This window comes from Onychostoma macrolepis, chromosome 08 (assembly GCF_012432095.1).
Source record: "Onychostoma macrolepis isolate SWU-2019 chromosome 08, ASM1243209v1, whole genome shotgun sequence".
Taxonomy (NCBI): domain Eukaryota; kingdom Metazoa; phylum Chordata; class Actinopteri; order Cypriniformes; family Cyprinidae; genus Onychostoma; species Onychostoma macrolepis.
Window position 1 is genome coordinate 26,668,023 of NC_081162.1, and position 18,410 is coordinate 26,686,432.

Here is an 18,410-nt window from a genome sequence, read left to right on the forward strand (position 1 = left end):
ATTGATAACTATGTTTTATTATAACAATAAGTGTGTACCATTTTTTTTATAATAATTATAAAATTTCCCCAAATATTTGATATAATGTTTATAATAAAACAGTGTAGTATTTCCTCACATTGGAACCAGAACATGGTCAGAATTATAGCTTTGTTTTATTGCTATTAGTTTTATGTTCTTCCTTGAAATTCATTAATGTGATCAATATGACTGGTGACATGAGCTCAATGTGGGCATTGCACGCGCCACCTGCTGGCCAAAATTTTTAAATGACGTTTAAATATGCTGTTTCTCTGTTTATTTTATTTATGCTATAATTGGCTTGATTATAGTCTTGTATTTGTATTTGACTCACTTTTAAAGCAGTATTTATGATTATGATACAGTGCTTTAACCAGGATACTTGCTGCTTGCAGCTGAGTTTTCTAGATGAATGTTGTTAAAGTGTCTAGGTGTATGGCAAGCCGTTTTAACTTTTATTCATTCTCAGGATATGACTTCTTGATATCAACAATTAAATTTTCACTAGTTAAAATGTTAATTCTTGATATCAGCAATTACATTTCCACTAGTAACAATGTTAATTCTTGATATCAACAATTAGATTTTCACTAGTTAAAATGCTAATTGTTGATATCAAGAATTAAATTGTTGATATCAAGAATTAAATTGTTGATATCAAGAATTAAATTGTTGATATCAAAAATTACCCTCCCAATTCTTGATATCAACAATTCAATTCTTTATATCAGAAATTAAATAGTTGATATCAAGAATTTAATTGTTGATATCAAGAATTTGATTGTTGATATCAAGAATTAAATTGTTGATATCAAGAATAGACATTTTTACTAGTAAGAATTGTATTTCTGATATCAAGAATTAACATTGTTACTAGTGGAAATGCAATTGCTGATATCAAAAATAGCAATTGTTACTAGTGGAAATCTAATTCCTGATATCAAGAATGAACATTTTAACTAGTGAAAATTGAATTGTTGATATCAAGAAGTCATATTCTGAGAATGAATAAAAGTTAAAACGGCTTGCCATACTAGGTGTGTTTGGTTAGACTACTGGATGAGTCATAGTGACATTTGTATACTGCATTGTGATTGGGCCGTATCATATGTCTTCCTACAGGTGTCACAAACCTCAAGACAACCCAATTTCTTTAATTTTTTTCCCCCCATAGAAATCATGCTTTAAAGAAACTGTCTTCCGTGTTTCTGTCTGTTAACCATTAAACATTGGCTGTATATGGAACACCAAATTGCAGATTATTTTCCTCTTTTAATCAGGTGAGGTACTGAATTAAGTACTTTTTTTTAACTAGTCAACTTGAAAATATTACTACAACATGATTCAAGTAACTTTTTCTTTATTAACACTCTAGTTATAGAAAATTATATTCTGAATTTGCCAACATGATGTAGCCTAAATGTTAAACAAATCAAACTTGTCTTATACATGTGTGTTCAGAAATAATACGAGGAAGATGCTTTAAAAAAATCAAAATGACTTGAGGTATAACAGACTATGAACTATAAATGTTCTGTAAAAACAACAGCAGCTTTCAGCCTGTCACCATGATGCAAACATGATATCAGACATACAGTAGTAGTTCTTAACAAGTTTTTATTCCATTGCTTTTCCATTGTTTTTTCGATGTAAACATGGACGTGTTTGACTATTGCGCTCGCTTCTCTTGCAGCGTCTCATGCATGAAACGGCAGTCTAATGATAACAATTTAAGTTTTTTTTAATAGCTAGTAAACTAGTAATACTACACATTCTCAACAATTATGCTTTAACAAAGTCCCTTTCAAGGATTTCTATAGTCTTTGGCTTTAAGCAGTGTATTAGTAGTTAGTGCTACACTCTAAGAAACGTCTGTAAAAATAGGGCACAATCTACTATGTTAATATGAAAGAATTTTAGGTATTGTTTTTTTTTTTTTTACCTGCATTTTAAATTATGCATTGTGTTTTCAGGTTACAATACAGGGTGATAATGGATCATTTCCTGGGAAATTACAAGTAACTTTTCCATTTTTCTTAAAGTGTACTAACTGATCAACAATTGCAGTTAAAAGCTACTAACAAAGTACTAACAATGATTCAGTATTCAGAATCAGAATCAGAATGAGCTTTTATTGTGATTATCAATTAATTCTTGTCCAGCTGTGTTTGTCTCATTATCAGTCATTATCATGTGTATTTAGTTCATGCCTGTTCAGTTAGTTTTCGTCTGGTCTACTGTAAGGTTTTATCCTTTATTGAAGCTTTTAATTTGAATTTTAGCTTTAGGGAATCGAATCACAGAGATTCGCTGGATCTGATTAATTGGTATTAATCAAAACGTATAATTTATACTTTCTTAACAACTCGAGCCAGCGAGCATTAAACCAGTAATTTTAACAATTCTGTTTATTTCGTGGCCACGATAATAATACAGAATTTGTTGGGTAATTTTGAGCAACAGGTAACAAGATCTTCGGCAAATAGTTTCAAACTTGAAAAACACCATTCCTCATAAATGAAACAAGAGTTTATTTACTATTCTATGATACAATACTAACACAAAACATACACACACACACACACACACATACACACGTTCGGCAAGAGGGTTGCGATTTGAAGACAGTTTAAGGTTCTAAGACCTGATGGAGTCACAAACAGAGGCTTTGACTTTACTCTTAAAGATTAATTCACATCAGCTCAGCAAATAGAGATGTTTTGTTTGGTTACTTGCGTTACGTTGACTTGAAGGCTGAGCTGGCTCTGTATGGTTGTTTGAGGGAATCCCGGAGCTGCGGTGTCTTTGTTGCGTGACGTCACTCGGGGAATCCTTTTGGATTGGTGGCTTCCTGGCTGCGCGAAACTGGCAAGGCTTTGAAATCCTTATGCTGCAGGCTTTGCAAGTTCCTTTGTCAGAAGTTGATAGTGTTGAGGTCTTGGATGGTCGACCTGATGTTAAGGCTGTAGGCTTTCCAGCAGCAAAGTTTTCCAGCAGCAAAGTTCTTCCAGCGGCCCAATTGTCAGCAGCAGCAGCCCCTGTTCCTTTCTTGCAGCTCAGTTCATTTTTAGAAGCTCTCGTTCATTTTAGAAAAACTCAACTCTCCGTGAGCTTTGTGTCACGTAGTTTTAACGGGCTGGATTCTGTCCACCCACTAAAGGTATCTTCCAACCAGATCGTCTGTACAGGGCGAGGCCACGCCCAGCACGGCTTCTTTCCGTGCATATATTAACATAATGCTTCGTCCATCATGTGAGTGATATTTCTAATAAATGGTTATAAAAGTATTCACCCTTCATATGAAACTGAACATCGACATAACATTAATTCCAACTTCCTGCTTTTGAAATACGCTCTAAAATGATACTACACATGGCAATCTATTCAAAAGAAAGATATAAGATAAAGATCGAAATATAGCACACCACGCATAACATAAAACATGTATGTAAGCATAAAGCATATGTGTAAGACGTCAAACATGTTATTTGTTCATACACTTGCATCAATGAAAATGGAAATGAATGATTGTCTCTAAAGTTCATTTGTAAGTTAGTGTTGCATGAGCAAAGTTGGAGACCGAGCACGCGGGAGCCATGTTACAGATCTCGTGGTCTTGACGGCCTGAGGCTTTAAGTTCCTTTTAATGGCCCTTTTCCTGTTCGAAATGTATGGATCTTTATATCTTGACAATCACGCGGTTGCTCCACGGGTTGCAAGAAAGACTCTTGCAGTTCTTTAAAACAAAGGAGCTTTGTTTTTCCTGATTAAGTTAGTCATTATCACCGATGAGAAAACGCTGACAGGAAACGGCTCAAACCGTGGTCTGAGATTAATCGTTAACTAGTCTCATGACCGCAGATGGCTAACCTAGGAGTTCTTCTAAGGACTGTGCTGTTTACGCACAAATTTTGTTGTGTCCGTCTGCTCAGGTCCTACACTACTCATTATTCCCGGTGTTCCTGCGTGTCTGCCCTGCCTTGCCTTGTCGTGCCCTGTCTGTTTTGGATTTATTAAAGACTGTATTTTGAGTTATCCTCGTCTCCTCGTTCCTCCCTGCTGTGTGCACCGTGACAATTGTCAGGTGTTCATGAGATGGATTGCCTGAGGGAAGAAACTGTTCAAAGAAACAGTTCAAAGAGGGAGTGTGCTGGATGTGAGGGGTCTGAACTGCAGGGAAAACACAGGGCTTATAAACACTGGGCGAAACTAGATAACTAATGACAAACGGCTAGGGACTAATCAACTAATGATGACATCAAACAAGGACAGGAACAGGAAGACCAAATAAGGGCACGAGAGGAGGGGAAACACAAGACACAGAGACAAAATCTGACACTACTCCCCCCTCCCGGAAGGCGCGTCCCGCGCCTAGCAACATCCAACGGGGAGGGGGGGTGGGCACTCTGGAGGCCTGGTGGATCAGGGGACTTGGGAGGCCAAACTGAAGAGGATCCAGTAAGGGTCCAGTAATGTCCTTCAGGTGGGCCAGCACCAGTTTTTCAAAAGACTTCATGACCACAGACATTAGAGCCACAGTCCTGTAGTCATTTAGTCCTGTAATTTTGGATTTCTTTGGGATGGGGATGATGGTGGAGCGTTTGAAGCATGAAGGGACTTTGCACAGCTCCAGTAATCTATTGAAGATCTGTGTGAAGATGGGGGCCAGCTTGTTGTTGTTGCTCAGTCTCTGTGATCAGATCAGCTAGTTTCTGTAAAGCTGAGCTCACGTGCGCTTGCGGTGGAATGTAAACACTCACGAGAATGAACGAGCAAAACTCCTGCGGCGAGTAGAAAGGCTTGCAGTTAATGAAGAGCACTTCTAGATCTGAACAGCACATCTTCTTTAACACTGTTACATCTGTACACCACCTCTCATTGATGTAAAAGCATGTCCCGCCGCCGCGTGATTTCCCCGTTGATTCTGCGTCGTGGTCCGCTCTAAACAGCTGAAAGCTTGGCAGACTTAACGCTGTCTGGAATGGCATCGTTCAGCCAGGTTTCCATGAAACACAGAGCAGCAGAGTGTGAGAAATCCTTATTTGTCCAGCAGAGCACAAGGAGTTTTGTTGGGTAGAGAGCGGAGATTCGCCAGATGGATGCTTGGCAGTGCTGTCCGAAATTCTCGCTGTCTGAGCTTCACAAGCGTGCTGGCTCGGTTCCCCCCTCTGCATGTCCTGAAGCGTCTGAACAGCACCGCTGCTCCCCCAACTACAATGTCCAGCAAAACACCCGAATAATCGAAAACCGGTGAAATATCAGGTGGTGTGTACTGCCAAATGTCCAGGAATTCATCTCTGGTGAAACTGATTGCAGGGCTATAACTAAAGACAGGACAAACTAACAAAAACATAAAAACAACTGTGGACGACGCCACGGAGGCTGCAATGAGCGGTGCCATCTTGGATCGTATGAATTATTCAATTATTATTATTAAATTGAACAATTGCAAACATCAGCTAACTAGTTCATGTGATGTGTGTACTGCTAGGCATCTTTATTTTCCTCTTTTTGTGTAATTTGGATGGAAAATGTGTGCCTTTTTATTGTCTGTCACTTATCAAAAGTTGCTAAAAGTTGCCAAATAAATTTTAAAAATTGCTAAATTTGTTGCTAGGTGCTTTTTGAAGAAAAAACTGCTAGGGTAGTCTGAAAAGTTGCTAAATTTAGCAACAAAATTGCTGTTGGCAACACTGCAGAAAAGTGCATTCTGTGTCAATGGTGCCTAGTATCGCATTATATTTATCGCCCTTTAAAGAGCACATCACATGTGAGCGGTTAATCACGTGCGCCGACGTGTGGTTGGATCGTTCTTTTGTCTTTACTGTATATTGTCAAAGTGCCTAACTCTAACATTTGGTAATATTTCTATTCAAAATCTCAATTCCTCGATTTCTAAAAAAGAAAAATCATGGCAAAACATTAAATTCAAATTAATTGATCAAATCTGGAAAATCGGCCAGCCCTAATTGAAGCATTTCTTTAAATTCTTGTTTGTAAAACTGAATAAACTTTCTACAATTATTCTCTTTAGGTCAAAAATGTCATATGGCTCATCGCAGTTCCGTCTGGGTTTCGTAGTGACGATGGCAGGTGTCATCTCTCTGTGCGTTGTGTTTTTCTGGAACTCACCTTCAAACAACTGTCCACCTCCAGCTTTTAGACCAAACCAAAATTCACAGATCAACTGTGCCAAGAGCAACAACTATCTTACTGATAAAGCAGATGAGAAACCTATACTTCTGTTATGGGTTTGGCCACAAAATTATAGGTTTGATTTCAGTGACTGCAAAAAGTTTTACAATATTGATAATTGTCATCTGACGGATGATAGAACTCTGTACAACGACGCAGATAATGTCATCGTTTATCACAGAGACATCCGCTGGGATCTGTCCAACATTCCTCCATCTCCTCGTCCTCCGTTCCAGAGGTGGATTTGGTTGCATTTGGAATCACCAACCAACACCAAAAGGATACCAGGTCTGGAAAACCTGTTCAATCTCACTCTCAGCTACAGACAGGACGCTGATATTCCTGTACGGATGCGCTTAATGACCAGGAAGAAACCTAATGAGGATTTTGTGATTCCCAAAAGGACAAACTGGTGTGTTGGATTGTAGTAACAACGATCCTCAACTGGTGTCGACACAAGAAACATTTTTTACAGAGAATTCAGTAAATACATACAAGTGACTATGTTTGGAAAGGCTTATGGAAGGTTCCTGGATTATAATGATTACTATCCAACCCTGGCTAGCTGCAAATTTTACCTGGCCTTTGAAAACTCCATCCACAAGGACTACTTTATGGAGAAGATAAACGGGCCGCTCGCAGCAGGTACCGTCCCTGTGGTGTTGGGTCCTCCGAGAAGAAACTATGAAAACTTTGTTCCTGCTGATTCCTTCATTCATGTCAATGACTTCCCTGATGCAAAGTCACTAGCCGAATATCTGCTTCAGCTGGACAAGGATGAAGATGCATATCGCAGGTACTTTAACTGGAGGAAACATCTCACTCCAAGTCCTCATTTAATATTACAGACACAAGAGTTTATTCTGGGTATATGCACTGCCTGTGACCATGTAGCACGACACAAGGAATATAAAGAAGCTCACGATCTCTATGATTGGTATTTTAATTAAAGTCTCCTCAGATTTTATTACATCATCAGTTACTGACTACAACGTTTATGAAATAGATTATATTTTATATGAACTCTTACTTTTGATATTAGACAAATAACTATCTAAAGATAAATAACTAATTAATAACATTTTTTCAAGATTAATCCCACCATTAAAGGCAATTATCACTGATACCAACTGATATCTCTGATTTTCCCCCTAATATTTAACCATTGACTATAGTCATTCAACATTTAAAGGGATAGGTCACCCAAAAATGAAAATTAGTCCAAGATTTACTCACCCTCAGTGCATCCTAGGCATGTCTGACATTCCTCTTTCAGACGAACACATTTAGAGTTATATTCGACATTGTCCTGTCTGTTCCAATCTGTATAATTGCAGTGAATGGTGCCCCTGTTTCTGAATCCGAAAAAAAAGTATATGATGCATTAGTTTAAGAAAATGTTGATTCTTAAAACTTTATAAACTGTAATTTGCAGCTTCCAGTCTCTCAAGCAGGCGCGTTCACAACAAGGCGGTCAAGCGTATGACGTTGGTGTAAGGAAAGGCGCAACGTAAAATCCAGGGAGAAGGCTTGTTTGAGATGAGCAAAATCTGCGCAGAACTGATCACCGGTGATCACCGCGAGATGCATGCCGGTTAGAAAAGTGTCTGAGTTACGTTCGCCTTACTCTGATGTCATGCTGACGTGTGCCAAAAAACTCTCGCGACGGCGAGGCGGCTGTGTCGGATTGAGCAGTCATGCGCAGTTGCTCTCCACCGACTGCGCTGATCAAAAGCATGATGGGAAACGACTGACTGACGACACAGTTTAATGCTCATTGGTTCAGACAACCGTGATGCTGCGTTCTCTTCTAAAATGTTTTATTTTTTTAATCTGATTTCATGCTATTATGTATTTAAATTGTGCATGAATATTCCCAAACACTGACAGTGCGATCTCTGTGTGAGATATGTGATTGTTGTCATATTTTCTATAAAAATCTAAAATACATGTTTGAATTAAAATAAAAATGGATGATAAATATGCCTTTCCTATGGAATTAAATAGCAAGCACTTTGAGTGTCTTGTTCATCATATTTATATTCATATAAAAGCAACATAACTGAAATGATATCATGTTTATCAGCAGCACAGAGCATGAGTGAGAATAATGCGATATCTGCCTTTGATCTCGTTGTATCTGTTCTTCTTTGAGAGCTCAGAACTGTCCGTCTTGACTGCACTTATTTCACTCCTCCCCTCACTGCAGTCGCCTAATCTCGCCTACATTTCAGGTGAGGCGAGGTGCATCTCAAACAAGCCTAGAGAGTAGGTGTGATCGACTTCATGCGGCGCCATGAAAACCGATCGGTGGCTGACTTGAAGAAGTGCATGCCGGTTAGAAAATTTGTCCGACTTGAACCGGTGCCGACGCCACATCACTGTCACGTGTGGCAGAGCGTTTCGAGAGCAGCCGGCTCACTCAGCCGCTGCAGTTTCTCCAGAGCGACTGCGGGAGCGCTGATGACAACACAGCTGTTTCACTATTGGCCAAATTCACCACATGACAACAATGACGTGTGTTTCTAACATCTTTAATTCCAATACAGCTCACAAATATTATTTTACTAGGAAAATATCACAATCGTGTGAAAAAATGGAAGCTAAGCCAAACTTTGAACATTTTATAAAAAGAGATTAAACAAATGGTATTACATTAGATAAAATTAAGAACAAAAAAGCAAGAAAGACCTATGATTATGAAGCTTTTTGTTACTTTAAATTGTTGTAATTTTACCCCTGGCATGAATTCACTTTACATACTCTTATGAATGTTTATTTGTTTTTGTACTTGTTGTGAGTTGTATATGCTTGTGCAAACTTTTGTATAATTTTTGCATAATAATAAAAAAAAAATACTGCCCACAAATCTGTTTTTAGAACAGTAAAAGCTTCTTTTACTGTATAGTCACAATGTTATAATGAGTCACATTTAATAATAAAAAAACACTGATAAAGGCTTATTGGTATTTAAATAGTACATGTTTATGTTGAACTTTATTCTTGAACAGATGGCCCTGTATTAATTGCAGTATATAAAAAGTGTTTCTGTTGCTCATGAAAACATTTCTGAAACCTTCCGTGCATTTGACAAATATTGCATGTTATTCACTTCATCTGTGATAAGAGTATCCAAACACCGCGAGAGCATCACTACCGGGAGCAAAAAGAGTCCGACTTCACGTCTCCGCTTTCAATTCCGCCCCCGACTGCAAGCGGCTATTCTCGCCGGTCTGTGCGGCGCCGCATGAAGTCGAACACACCTAGTGACGAACGCGGATACACAGAGGAGAAAGCAAAACAAAACACCTGTCACGAACTTATTTAAACATCCTGGGTATCGACACGAACACACCATTTTAATCAAAACGGATACAATTTACTTATTCACATGGTTTCCCTGTGCTGTACACAAAACTTGGTTCTCGTGAAGATTACACGCTTCTCCACGGAGCTTACTCTCGCGAGACTACAGTCTTCTTTCCGGATCTTACGTTGCGCCTTTCATACACCTGTGTCATACGTTCGACCGCCTTGTTGTGAATGCGCCTGCTTGAGAGACTGGAAGCTGCACATTACAGTTTATACATTTTTAAGAATCTACATTTTTCTTAAACTAACGCATTGTTTCACTTCAGAAGGCCTTTATTAACACCCCAGAACATTGTGGAGTAGTTTTATGATGGATGGATACTTTTTTTTTGGATTCAGAAACAGGGGCACCATTCACTGCAGTTATACAGATTGTATAATTAACAAACTTGTCCCACATTTGATATGGAAAATATGCCCCATATATTATAAACAGATGAGGACCACTTCTGTTTCGGATGTAACACTTGACACTGGCTAATTGAAATGGAAGTTTGAAATTGTAAATATGGCCTAATAGAATTTGGCTACTTTTAGTAGGATGCAACACAGTTAACTGATGCAGGGTGATCTGGATATGAGTCTTAAGAAGGCTGCATACCCAGCAATTTATTTTTTGAAACATGCTTTTAATGGCAGTTTTTTATGTGTACTGTGCAGCATAAAAACAGAAGTGCTCTTACTTTCACGGTGTCTGTTAATTTGGACTTTGTTTTCCTTCTGCACTGTTTGCCTTGTTGTGTTGATTGTAGGTGTGCCTAGTTAATTATCCTTGTTTGGTCTGAATACTTAAGTTCTTATGTTTACTTTGAGTTTGTCTGGTCTTACATCTGCATGTCTTGAATACTGCTCTGCTACATTGTGTTTGGATTTACCCTTGTTGGATTAAAGACTTATGATATATAACTTTTCATCTTCATTTTGCCCTTTTTAACACAGCGTAGCTGTGAAACTTACAGTCTTACTGTGTAATTAGAGTCTGAGTGAGAGGCATTTAGGTTCACTTGTGAAGAACTGTTTTTAAAGTTTTGGAATGTGTCTTTGAATATTTATCTGTGACATTTGAATTGCTGTCTGTGCAAAACTTGGGTTGGGATGATTTTACCAAGTAGGACACATTTCTGGAACTTATTTGAACATTAATGGCCTGTTCACACCAAGCACGATAACTATAAAGATAACGATAAAGACATAGTTCTAAAAAGACATAGTTCTAAAAATCGTACTCAGTATAAAAAAGCTATAATGATAAAGGCACAGAGAAAAGATATCGTTGGAATCACTTCCAGAACGATTTTTTTCCAGCTGATGAACGATAAAAACATCTCGGGTTACTTGACTGTAACCCTGTTCCCTGAAAAAGCGGGAACGAGATGCTGCGCTGAAAAGCGCTATTGAGACCATTCTTTGTTCGACCGGTTGTGAAGCACGTGTGTCAAACATGCCAAGAATTGGCTTAAATAACCTTGGTTGGTGACGTCATGATTACATGCACCTGCGCGGTTATAAATAGACGTGACACGGACACATCCTCAGGTTATACCTTTGTCTGAAAGGACGTCCAGGCACGACTACAGTGCGGCATTGGGGCGCAGCATCTCGTTCCCGCTTTTTCAGGAAACAGGGTTACAGTCAAGTAACCCGAGACGTTCCCTTGTCAAAAGCTACTCTCGATGCTGCGCTGAAAAGCGCTATTGGGAACGAGAATACCAATGCCACCGCACTGGAAGTGTCTGGACCCCCAACGTTGTGTAGTGTGTGCGCACAAACATGAAAGAGGTCTCAGACATGACTCTGGGATGTCGACTCAAGGACATGCGAGCCCGGAGTAACATGAACATCCAAACTATAGAATCTAACAAATGTGTGCAGAGAGGACCAACCTGCCGCATCACAAACTTGCTGCAAGGGGACACCTCTTGCCAAAGCCATTGAAGATGCAATCCCCCTGGTTGAATGGGCCCTTACACCTAGAGGCGAAGTTCGACCACGTGCCTCATAGGCTAGGGCAATAGCATCCCTCACCCAATGTGACATAGTTTGTCGGGTGGTAGCCGCCCCCCGGTTGCGGCCTCCAAAACATACAAAAAGCTGCTCCGACTTACGCCACTGGCTAGTGCGGTGGACGTAAACCTGGAGAGCACGTACTGGACACAGTAAGTGAAGTTTCTCCTGCTCCGGTGTCATGAACGGCGGAGGGCAGAAGGCTTCGAGAACGACCGGATTTATGGTCGAGAATGGAACCTTCGGAAGATAACTAGGGTGAGGATGCAAAATAGCTTTGACCAGCCCAGGGGCAAAATCTAGGCAGGATGGCGAGACTGACAGAGCCTGCAAATCCCCAATTCTCTTCAGAGAAGTAATAGCTGTTAGAAAAACCATCTTTAGGGTCAGAAACCTGACAGGCGCTGACTCCAGTGGTTCGAAAGGGGTGTCCACTAAGCCCTCAAGCACTATAGCTAGGTCCCATGAAGGAACTGTCGCTCTAGTGGGCGGCCTCAACCGCTTAGCTCCTCGAATGAAGCGGGCAACTAGAGGGTGTTTCCCCACCGAAACCCCATCAATCAGAGCATGGCAAGCCGAGATGGCGGCCACATAAGTTCTGAGAGTATTAGGACATGTTCCTGAGGACAGTTTCTCTTGCAGAAACTCCAGTACTGAAAAAATCTGGCAGTGAGCTGGATCTGCATGGTGTGTCGTACACCAACTTTCGAAAACGCGCCATTTACTGGCATAAGTTCTTCTAGTGGAGGGAGCCCTAGCGCTCAGAATAGTCTCTATTACATTGGCTGGAAGGCCAGCATCTCTTAGTTGGTCCCCCTCAGGGGCCAGACGTGAAGGTTCCAGAGCTTGGGCCGGGGATGAAATATTGTCCCCTGTGCCTGAGAGAGAAGGTCCCTCCTCAACGGAATCGCCCACAGCGAGCCGTCGAGGAGAGATATTAGATCCGAGAACCATATTCTGGTCGGCCAACGGGGCGCTATCAGTAAGAGGCGAGACCCCTGTTGACGGACCTTGGCCAGGACTCCCGGGAGCAGAGCAATCGGAGGAAATGCATAAAGACGCAGTCTGGGCCACACATGGGCCATCGCGTCCAGACCCAGGGGAGCTGGATGAGTCAGAGAGAAGTAGAGGGGACATTGTGCTGTCTCCTGTGAAGCAAAGAGGTCCACCTCTGCTTCGTTAAATCTTTCCCAGATTTGACTGACTACTTCGGGGTGGAGTTTCCATTCCCCGTGAATCACAGCTTGTCTGGACAGCAAGTCTGCTCCCACATTCATATGCCCGGGAATGTAAATCGCCCTGAGGGACAGGAACTTGTTCTGTGCCCAAAGCAGAATCTGCTGCGCTAGCTCGTTCAAGCGGCGCGACCGCAGTCCGCCCTGACGATTTATGTAAGAGACTACCGCCGTGTTGTCCACACGCACTAGGACATGGTAGTCTCTTAACTGCTGGAGGAAGTATTTCAGGGCCAGAAATACATCCTTCATTTCGAGGCAATTGATGTGCCATTCGAGAAGATGACCTCTCCAGATCCCTTGGGCTGTACGGCCATCTAAGACCGCTCCCCAACCCGTGAGGGATGCGTCTGTCGTTAGCATCTCGTGACGACAACACGGACCTAGAGTGGGACCCAAAGTCAGAAACCGGGGTCTGAACCACATAGATAGGGTACGAAGCCCCTGGCGCGTAACCCTTATTTGCCTCTGGGGATTGGCCCTTGGATGAAATCCCCTGGCTCTGAGCCACAACTGAAACAATCTCATGTGCAGGAGACCCAAGGGTATCACCGTGGATGCAGCTGCCATGAGACCTAGAACTCTCTGAAAGTGATGAACCGTGACCTTCCGGCCTAGCTTGATGTTCTTTAGGGTGTTTAGAATGGATTCGACGCGTGCAGGAGACAGCTGTGCCCGCATCGTGATCGAATCCCATACGACCCCCAAATACGTTGTCCTCTGAGCAGGAGAGAGAACGCTTTTCTTGGCGTTGAGTCTCAACCCCAGAGATTCGAGATGAGCTAGGACGACATCCCGATGTCGAAGCGCTAGCTCCTGAGACTGAGCCAAAATCAGCCAGTCGTCTATGTAATTTAAAATGCGGATGCCCTGGAGTCGTAGAGGAGCCAGAGCTGCATCCATGCATTTCATGTACGTGCGGGGTGACAAAGCTAGGCCGAATGGAAGAACCCGATACTGGTAAGCTTCGCCCCCGAAAGCGAATCTCAGGAACTTCCTGTGTTGTGGCAAGATTTCGATATGAAAATAGAGTGGAGTGGAGACCACTCCGTTGAAACGCGGAGGCCGATATGCAAACTGAATCCTGTAGCCTTTCCCTACAGTCCTTTCTACCCACTGAGAGATATTTGACAGTAGCTTCCACGCTGCCAGCTTCTCTGAAAGGGGCACTAGTTTTGACATTTCGCTTTGATGGGGGGATGTTAGATGTCTGGTGTCCTGAAACGTGGCAGGAGACAACCGATCACCCAACATTTCGCTGGAGACCGCTGGTCCCCGAAACACCAGTGGCGGCGGAGATTGTACAGTGGCCCCCTGAGGGTGCCAGGAAGGAGCCTCTACTCTCTGTTGGAATTTCACGCGCCCCTCCCTGGGGGGGCACACCCCCACGGTCCTGGGCACACCAGCCTCAGGACTTCTTCTTGGCGGAGATGATGCTCCACAGGTCCGGTCTCTTCGAGGCGGATTGAGAAGTGCGGCAAGCCGCTCCCCAATCTCTTCGAGGGGGCGCACGACTCGCCACACTCTCCTTCTGGGCTTCTCGCCTCAGAAGAACCGGACCTGGTCGGGACTGGGTGGCCGACAGTCCCGACGCTTGAGCACGGCGGGGGAGGAACCTCACAAACGCTTCTTCGTAGCGCTTCGCCTCCCGAAACCTAGTGGCGACCGTGTTGACGAGACGGGGGCATCAAGAAGGAAAGATCGATTCCTCTCCTTGATGCCCGTGAGGTTAAGCCACAGGTGTCTCTCCGTGGAAACCATGGCAGCCATAGAACGGCCGATGGCATGGGCCGTCTGCTTAGTCGCACGGAGAGACAGATCTGTGGCCCGGCGAAGCTCTGAAATCGCCTCCTCATCGATGGTGAGGAGTCAAGTCGATTTTTGTGATTAGTTTCTTTAAAACACAAAACTATGTAAACTACAGTAGATTCCTATTCTTTGTCAACATTGCAGCATCATAACAGTATAAAATTGATTATTGCCACATGAGAATCAGTCCACAGTAAAATCAGCAGTGTAATATTTGCAGTGTTAAAAGTTATTAATTCCCAGAGAGTTGAATTAACAATCTACAGTGTTAAACAGTACTGGTCAAGTCAAGTCAAGTCACCTTTATTTATATAGCGCTTTTACAATACAGATTGTGTCAAAGCACTTAACAGTACCAAATTGGAGGATAGAGAGTCAGTAATGTATAATGATAAGATTAAACACTCAATTTTCAGTTAAAGGCATTTCATTATTGAATTCAGAGATGTCATTGTCTAGCTCAGTTTAGTTTAAATAGTATCTGTGCAATCAAATCGGCGATAATCGCTAGAAATGAAGTGTCCCCAACTGAGCAAGCCAGAGGCGACAGCGGCAAGGAACCAAAGCTCACTCTGTGACAGAATGGAGAAAAAAAAAAACCTTGGGAGAAACCAGGCTCAGTCGGGGGCCAGTTCTCCTCTGACCAGACGAAACCCGCAGATACTGGTGTTCAGTGTCGTCACACGGTGTAATATTTATGTACTTTCACTTTTACACTGAAAGTGTAAAAAAAAAAAAACCTGCCAAATTTAACTGACTCCGCCCTTCAAGGACAGCTGCCTCGCAAAGCGACGACGCCATTTTATCTTCAGGCGACGGAGACGGTAAGTTGGATTGCTTTTCTCTTTATAAATTTACATGGGAGAAATACTTTTTGTTGATAATGTTACTTGATGGGTGGTGAACACATTTAGAAATTACTAACTGCAAGTTTTTTTGTCAGGTTTACAGTGTTAAGTTCGTGAGGTGTAGAGATGCAACGTTAGCCTGTGTGAAAGTTTCTAATGCGGGTTCGATTTCCTGAAATAAGGTGATTTTACTTGTAAAATAATTTTTGGAATGTGTTTACAATTTATGTTATATATATACTTTTAGCTTCTTTCATTTTGGTTCGATGACAGATCCTCTCTCCTTCATTCCCGCCGAGGCCTGGTTTTACTACGAGTCTGAAGCAGCCACATTTGGGCGGTTTTCTACTCCGAGGAGAGAATTCATCAAATGGTAAATTTTATATTTGTTTTTGAAAGCATTGAGTGCTTTGAAACGGTAATAGTGGGACTGTTAAACATTTACGCGCTAACAATTTCGTTTTTGTGACGTATAACACCGTGTTGAAGTGTCGAGTCAAGTCTTTCTGCAGACGGAGCTGTGTAACGCGGGACATTTACCAGTCATTTAATTGACGTTATTTAATACAAAACTGTGAAATTAGAGCGCGTTTAAAAACTTAAATCCTTCAGTGCCCACGGGCAGAGCATAATTGAAACCAGTCTTTATCAATTCATATGGCATGCTATTTTGGGTAAATAATGTCCTAAATATTTCCAGATGTACAAAGTTAAGTTTTAATTTGGAAAAATATGTCTGAATCTATCTGTATTTTCTTTTCACATTATAAATAATAAATTAATAGTAAGATAAATTCTAAACGTGTTAATTTATTCTAATGTAGTATACTATGTTCATTTTAAGATGCCTTATTACTCATGTTACTCATTAAAATTATATAAATGTGTTTAATAATCAGATTAAATAAATACTTAAATTGTTTCAGGAATGCCTCCATGTGAATATTGCACAAGGTTTTATGTCTGTTAACTTTAACAGTCGTTTAATTGACCCTAGAATTAAGGATGTAAATTAAAAATAGGTTTATGATTTGACACCCTATTATAGACAGCTCTCAGAATACTCAAAATTAGGGGTAATCATAATTATTTTACTATATTTACAGTCCTAATGTAAATTAAATTACTGAAATGAGTTTTTTTTATTTTTATTATTCTTTTTCAATAGAATTGGCCCAGACTTCTGCAGTGTCAAGTGAAGGAAGCTTCTATCATGAGATTGCAAACTGATCTGCAAGTCTGATGACGCTGAGCGAGAGTGATGGAGTGAGCAAAATGATGAAGATGAAGCCAGAATTGTGAGCCTGTGTCATTTATACATTGTGTCAGTCTGTGTACAGTAAAAATTTTAAACACACAAACGAATATGAAAAATTTAAATTTAACTGGGCAGCCACACAATATCTGCTTATGTTCACACCTGGAATTTACTAATTATTAATTTAAGATATCAAAACGCATAAAGCCCAAAAATGAAAACTTGTCGTCATTTCTCACTCTCTGTCATTCCAAATCTGCAAGACTTTCATTCATTTTCAAAACACAAATGAAGATATTTTAAATGAAACCTGAGAGATTTCTGTCCTTCCATTGACAGTCTACATAACCACCACTTGGATGCTTCAAGAAGTTCATAAAGAAATTTTCTGAAGAGACTCGATCGCTTTATACAATGAACAGATTGAATTATTCTTTTTTTTCACATTTAAACATTGATCAGGGATCATAAACAGAAAATTTGGACTAAACCACATGATGCGTATGGATTAGATCCCTTTATGGATTAGATCTCTTTATGGATTAGATCTCTTTATGAAGTTTATGAATGATCAAAGTGGTAGTTGCGTGGACTTGTCAATCAAGGGACAGATATCTTATATTCTATTTAAATATCTTCAGTTGTGTTTTAAAGATAACGAAAGTCTTGGTTGAGTAAACCATGGAATTTTCATTTTTGAACTAACCCTGTAATAAAAGAATGTGGCCATATGTCTTGTGCTTGTTCACTTGTGCATCACCCAAGATGCATGCTAATGCCAGGTGTGAACGGAGCCACTGTGTGACTACACAATCAGTTTAGCAGAATGGTTCCTGAGAGAGGTATTGTCATTATTTTATTTTTTTCCAAGAAGCCAAGTTCCTGGCTTTTCCCAAGACCTTCAAGGACACGATTGACCTCGGAATCAGCTGTAAAGGAGGATGAAACCGATGTTTAAGGTTAGACTATATTTCAGAATAAGATTATCTATATTCATTTATTATCTATATTCATTTATTATCTATATTCATTTATTATCTATATTCTGTGTTCATGCATTTTTGCTGAAGTTGTCATATCTTTTATTTAGAATGGGACAGCGATATTGCATCAATTTGTCTCCTTCATTTGATTCCACCATCGCCACAAGGCTGCAAGGGACCTGGAGAAATGTCAACGACTGTCAACAAGTATCTTGTTGTAGTCTTTTCAAATCTACCTGTCATATTTGTTAATGTCTAGGTAAATTTGATGATTTTATGTGTTTTATTAACTGTTATGTTTCCGTGCAACACTTAATGAATGTGACTGACTAATTAACCTCTACACATCTGGTATATGCTTTAAAGTTGCCACTTTGCCCATTTGTTAAATAAACGTTGGAATTTGTACATCTGTCTGAAGACTCTTGATTTTATGTCTAATCTTGTACATTAACACCATACAATAGCATTTTTATTTTTGCACTGAAAAGAATACTTTATTATTAACACTTAAAGGATTAAAACAACACCAGGGTGTTAAATACCCCAGAGTGTAAAATTTGAACAACAATTGCAAGTGTAACAATTCACACACGGAGTGTAACTTTTCTACACTGTAAGGTGCTATATTAACACTAAAAATTCAACACTATGAATGGTGTACTTTTAACACTAGACAGATTGG

The 18,410-nt window shown here is 40.6% G+C and overlaps 1 long non-coding RNA gene and 1 pseudogene across 1 annotated transcript; both read left to right on the plus strand.

Moving 5' to 3' along the window:
• The first annotated feature begins 1,233 nt into the window (after nt 1–1,233).
• LOC131545899 (4-galactosyl-N-acetylglucosaminide 3-alpha-L-fucosyltransferase 9-like) lies at nt 1,234–7,625 on the plus strand (annotated as a pseudogene).
• Nucleotides 7,626–15,475: 7,850 nt separating this feature from the next.
• On the plus strand, nt 15,476–18,115 carry LOC131545900 (uncharacterized). The gene is made up of 5 exons (XR_009272520.1): nt 15,476–15,666; nt 15,758–15,857; nt 16,653–16,782; nt 17,614–17,701; nt 17,833–18,115. It is a non-coding gene; the product is annotated as an uncharacterized LOC131545900 (long non-coding RNA).
• The last annotated feature ends 295 nt before the right edge of the window (nt 18,116–18,410 follow it).